Genomic DNA, 6,445 nt, shown 5'->3' on the forward strand with positions numbered 1-6,445 from the left:
ACCACTGAGCCATCTCTCCAGCCCCAGTATCTCATGCTTTTGGCACTGTCCCTGTTTACTTTTTCTTCTATATATTGATTTTGTAATATATTTTTCTATAATCAATGTATGATATGTATTCCAGTCCAATCAGTTAAACTCCTATGGCATTCTAGCCTGTAACTGTTACCCAATTCAGTCACTCTCCTGCTGAGATAGCTTCCCATGCCTTGGCTGTTTGGGATGTAGTACACTGTCATACGTGCTACAAAGATAACATCACCTAATTATAGTTAATATATTTCTTCTTCCTCTACTAGGCGGTAAGCTCCTTTGGGGCAGCAATAATGTTTGACTTTCCTCTGTGTTCCCACACTTAATGAGCTTTATACCTGACATAGCACAGACACAAAACAACCATTTGCTGAGTGTAATGGGACCAGTGGGACGTGGAGGCCTCTTCTGGAGAGATGCTATACCTGACCGGGGTGCTGATATTTCACTTAGGCCAGAATCTCTCCCTGGAAATTGTGCTTGCTTATAGAGCACCTGGGTCAGAGAGACTCTCGGCACTATTCAACTTGGGGATGTGACTGCTGATCACTTGAGTGTGGCTGGTTTGACGGAGAAACTCATTTTCAAATTGTATTTCATTCTAGTTAAATAGCCAAATGTGCCTGTGACTGCCATGTCAGTTATTAGGAGGGAGATTAAAGAAGCAGCTAGTGCCTCCTATTAATAGAAAAGTAGGGGTTTTTGTTGTCGATGATGTAATTTTAAATGATCGTGTTAGTACTTACAAATGATAGGTGATTCAGCTGGTATGTAGCAATCATCAGCCTAGTGGGCACTGGAGATTCTTTTGTTGCTGAAGTTAAATAAAATAACTACCCATGCTCAAGATGGTGGCTGTTGGTTTCCCTGTTGTTTGTACTTAGCATGTAGCAGGCATCAGAGATACGGATCTGACCATTGCACTGACCATGATTCTAAGGCAAGTTGGGTAATGAAAACCATGTTTCCCAGCCAAAGTCCTATTTATCCGCTGGCTTAGAGTGTGCTTTAGCACCACTTCTGAATGACCCTTCGTGGCAGTCTGAGGTCTCTAGCTTCTTTATTCATTCTTTCTCAAGGATTCCAGTCCTTGTCGCTCTACATCCAGATTTCCCCTACACCTTGCCATCATCTGGAGGACCCCCAGATCAGCTTCCTCAAAGCACAGCTGTGAACAGGTTCCTTTGCCACCCTGCATCCTCAAAAGCTCCTATTCTAGAGGTGAAGCCTCCTCGACCTCTAGGGCTGAGTGCCCTGAAGGCAGCTCGCTCTCCCATCCCACTCCATCTGCTCTTGTTCCGGCCATTCTGCTTTCCTACCCAGTACTATTGGCTTTACCACGTCCAGCTCGCCTTGCCTACCCCTTCCCTCCTGCTTGGGCCCACGTCTCTTCTCTGCCTTCCCTGCTGAACTCTGCCCCCAGCTCCCAGCCAGGGCTGCTACTGTTGTGCATGTGGGCAAATCTCCTGGGCACCTCGCCACTCCCCTTCTTAGTGTGTCTATTTGAGCTTCTTTGGGCTGAAATTATTTACAGGCATTTCCCATCTGAATTTAAAAGTCTATAAAGTCAAAGATGGTGTCTCTACATTTCTGTGTCTCTCACAGCATCAACCAAGCCAAGCAACAGTAAATGTGAAAGATCTGTTAAAAAGAGTGAGTGAATTTACAAGAACGTTTCAGCATTTAGGATAAGGTTCTCTTTTTAAAATGGACTCCTTTTTTCAATAAAGATGACCCTAAATACACGAAATAATTTTTTCATAAGAATCACAAAAATCTTAATAACAAAAAAGGAGATGTCTGCATATAATGAGGAGATTTAAATATTTAAACAGTGAGCATGGCACAAGGGAACCTCCAAGTTCTGCCCTCCAAAAAATTATTATATGATAATGGTGCTGTTCATGCGATAAAAACCAGCTTTCTATCCTTGGTTCAAAAGCATATATGTCGTTTCCTAGGCTTACAGTCCAAATGCAGAAGCTAAAGATGAAACAACTTTCAACCTTTCATTTTCGTTTTGCTTTAGGATTAGGTTCAGTGTTGCTATTTCATGAAAATAACTCACTTTTGTCCCCAGGTTCGGCAATGCTGGCTAGCCCTGCCACTTGCAGTGTATTTACTGGACATCCCAATGTGCATGACCAGATACTAGGTGCCACTGAGAATTATTAAGAAAATCCTGCTGATACCCAGCACACTAGAGAGATGCTTGTATGAGCCATCACTGTGTACCAGGAAGACTATTGATTTCTGGATTAAACTATAAAAGCAACTGTTGAGTGCCCCTCTGTGACCAAAAATGGTAATAGAATGAATCTGAAGAAAGGTCTGAATTCACTACAAATGGAAAATATGAAATGCAGCTGTTTCTGATTTTTTACAGAGGGAAAATGAATTAGTACATTATCAAGCTTATAAGTAAGACTGCCCAGCAGGACCATCCTCAGAGGTGTTGGAGACAGGCCCAGATGGGTGCAGAGTCCTCTGGGGAGCTAATTTCTGTATTCGCAGTGAGCACTCCTTCCTCTGGCTGTTGTTGCTGTAATTGGCATCAAGGGAGGATGACCACACCGCCTGACAGTGATGGTGGCGCTGTCCCTAGGGCCTCATACTTTATAGAGAAACAAAGAAAAGAAGTACATCCTAAGCCAGGAGATAGGAGTGCAAGCCAGACTCATCCTTGCAGAGGTTCACTTCTTCAAAAAGTGCCTAAACTGGAGAGTTCAGCCCTCTAATCCCCAGGGGTGTATGACAAACCCTAGTATAAACTACTTCTTCTGAGCAGTGTTTTCTATAGTTGGCCTACCAGGCTGAGTGAATACCAAGAGAACTGTTGGCAAACCTTGAAGCACTTGCACTTTCAGTGATTTTATTATGCTTGGTGTCGGGTCAAAAACTTGTTAGCAGGTGAACCTTTTTCGTTGTGTTAGGGGGAAAGTGATGACGCACTTGACATCTTTCTCCTTAAACATCACTTTCTAAACAAGAAATATTTACTATGTCCTGGGAAATGTGCCTAAGGCCAGGAGAGTGCCTTCTGAAACAGATCCTGGAAATTGAATTTCCAATATTGAATGAGTTGCTCTTGTCATCATTGTTACTGCTCATGCTCATGAAAGCTTTCACTTAAATTGTATTTTATGACTTTAACATGCACCTCAGTGTCTGTAGTGTGCTCTCTCGCCTTTCTTCTTGGGCAATGAGATCTGATAGCCAGAAATCCAACATGTCTATTCTCAAGGTGCACCCTGGGAGATATTTGGCTCTCATGGGAGCACCCTGTAGAAGTGGACACCTTCAAAGGTCTCTTCAGAGCTGCTGTGCCCAGTGGAGCCTGCACTGGCATCTATAAGGCACTGGTGTTGTGTGACAGTGACAAGACCTGCTACCTGGGTAAGGGTGTGTTAAAGGCTATTGAGCCCATCAGTAAAACTATTGCACCTGCCTTCATTAGCAAGAAACTGGAAGTGTGGAGCAGGAGAAGATTAGCAAGCTGATGATCAAGATAGATGGGACAGAGAACAAATCCAGGTTTGGGTGAATGCCAGATTGGGCGTGTCCTTTGCAGTGTGCCATGGAGAAGGGGGTGCCATGGAGAAGGGGATGCCCCTGTACTGCTGCATTCCTGACCTGGAGGGCAACATTGAGGTCATCTTGCCAGTCCCTGCCTTCAACATGATCAATGGTGACTCACAAGCCAACAGCGAGCTGACCATGCAGGAGTTCGTGATCCTGCTCATGGGCACAGCAGCTTCAAGGAGGCCATGTGTGTCAAGACTGAGGTATACCACAACCTGAAGAACATCATCCAGGAGAAGTACAGCAAGGATGCCACCAATGTGAGCAAGAAGGGTGGCTTCATGCTCAGCATCCTGGAGAATAAGGAAGCCTTGGAGTTGCTGAAGAATGCCACTGGGAAGGCTGGCTACTCGGACAAGGTGGTCATCAGCATGGACATACCTATATGCAAGTTTTTCAGCTGCATGAAAGTACAATGTGAACTTCAGATCTCAAGATGATCCCAGCAGGGACATCTCACCCAGCCAGCTGGGCCACCTCAAGAAGTCCTTCATCAAAAACTACCTAATGGTGTCCATTGAGGACTGCTTCGACCAAGACAACTGTGGAGCCTCGCAGGAGTTCACGACCAGCATTGCCATCCAAATGGTGGGCTATGACTTCATGGTGACCAACCCCAGGCACATTGGCAAGGCCATGCACAAGGAGGCCTGCAATAGCCAGCTGTTCAAAATCAACCAGATCGGTTTGGTGACTGAGTCCCTGCAGGCATGCAAGCTGGCACAGTCCAATAGTAGGACATCATGTTGTCACATTAGTCCAGGGAAACAAAAGACACCTTCATCACTGACATAGTAGAGCGCAGCACCAGGAAGAGCATGACCAGGATGCCGTGCCAACCTGAGCATCAGGCCAAATACAACATTGAAAAGGTGTTGAGCAACAAGGCCAAGTTTGCTGGTCAGCACTTCAGAAACCCCTTGGTCAAGTAGGCCAAGACAGACCAGTGCTAGGCCTTGGGCCCAGGTAGTTAGATCCTCACCCACCATTGCTTCTGTAGATGCCATCGAGGCTCCCTGGAGCCCATGGCCTCAGCTGTGATCATCTTGCTTTCCATGCATCTGGAGCCCTGTGAGCCCCAGGCCAGGTTCCCAGTGGTTCTGTCATTAAATAAATAATAATAGTAAAGGTAAACAAACAAATAAGTAAATAGTACTTTATATTGTGCTGTAAGTATTTTATACTAAATATTCCCTTTGGGACTCATAATCACCCAGGCAACTAGACAAAGCGGGGAGGATTGCTTTTCTCATTTTACAGCTAAGAAAGCTAAGGCCAACAGAAGTTCACTGTTAGGAACCAACTATATCTAGGTCCTAAAGCTTCAATAGTCTCCTTCCCATCCATAGAAAGAAAAACGAATATGGTAAAGCCAGAGATTGATCTCACTCTGCATACTGCTACGTGTGTTTCAAATTTCTTGAGTGAATTTCCTGTTTCCCATTCTGGGAGCAGTAAGTACTGAATGAGTCCCCGTGTTGGTATACCTGTTATCTTCTCTGCTGGCTCTCAGCATCAAGCTGCCCTGGGCTTTTGAAGGTTTGGTAATAGCAAGCTGAGTCACAGGCTTAAGTTACTGTGCTTGCTGCAATTGCTGAAAAGCACTCTCCAATATTCCTGTTCAGGATGAGCCTCTGCCTATGGGCAAGTCTTCCCCTTGGCCCTTGGACTTTCAGTCTGGCTCTTGAAGATGTTATGGCAAGAAGACAACTTACATTCTCCATTTTCCTTAAGTAACCTTTCATATTTTCCTTTTTTTTTTTTTTTTTTCATTTACAGGAATTTTGTGAAAGCAATACAAAATTTCTACATTCCCAGTATCCAGGTTCCTCCATCATTAATATAAGTTTAGTATGTTTATTGTAATTGAGCCAAAGTACTATTTATGGGGCTGAGGAAATAGCTCAGTGGTCTAAGTGCCTGTCTGGCAAGCTCAAGGTCCTGAGTTCGATCGCTGGTACTGCATGCTGGCCCTGGGACCATGGGCATACCATGCTGGCCCTGAAAATAGGCATGGTGGCAAACACCTGTAATTCTAGCATTAGGGAGGCTGAGACAGGAGGTTTACTATGAGTATAAACTGCGTAGCAAGACCCTGTTTTTTGTATCAAAAAAAAAAAAAAAGTACTTAATGTAAGCCTATTCTTTATTCAAGAATCCCCCCCTCAGGGTTCTTCTGTGTCCTAGGATTCCATGTTACATTAGTTCCACCTTGCCTCCTTCCACTATCTGGGGCTGATAATTTGTTAGCCTTTGCTCTGTACTGATGACCTGGACAGTACTGAGAAATACTGGCCAAGCATTTTATACACTGTGCTCTGGCTATGGTCTGTCTGATACTGTTGTCATGATTAGAGTCATGTTAAGTTTGGGGTGAAAGACTGTAGAGGCCATGTTTATGACATCCGGTCAAAAGTATAAGTTATACCATGACTTGTGTTCTTGATGCTTGCCTTGGTTAACTGGCTAGGTAATGCTAGTCATGTTTCCCAGGCAGAAGTCTTGTTAAAAGAAAAAGCCTTAAGGGCCAGCAATATGGCTCAGCAGACTAAGTGCCTGCTTAGGCAAGCACAGAGGCTGGGGTTCCATCCCTGGCACCACATGCCACACTGGTCCTTCTCCCGGGCACGGAGTCTGGGCATGGTGGTGCGTGCCTGTAATCCCAGTACTGGGGAGTCTGAAAACTGAGTTTGAGCTGCATAGTAAAATCTTGCACAAAAAGAAAGAAAGAAAAGCAAGCAAGCATCTTAGACAAATTTAATGGAATTTATTTGAGCAAAACCAAAAATGATGATAAATCAAGTAGCCAGGCTTGTGGAAAACTAAGTGA

At 44.5% G+C, this 6,445-nt stretch overlaps 1 pseudogene; it reads left to right on the top strand.

Annotated features, from left to right (window-relative positions):
- The window catches only part of LOC111812527, a 14,427-nt pseudogene extending 9,880 nt beyond the window's left edge, over nucleotides 1–4,547 (top strand).
- Nucleotides 4,548–6,445: the final 1,898 nt, after the last annotated feature.

This window comes from Octodon degus, unplaced genomic scaffold (assembly GCF_000260255.1).
Source record: "Octodon degus isolate 3935 unplaced genomic scaffold, OctDeg1.0 scaffold00127, whole genome shotgun sequence".
Classification (NCBI taxonomy): domain Eukaryota; kingdom Metazoa; phylum Chordata; class Mammalia; order Rodentia; family Octodontidae; genus Octodon; species Octodon degus.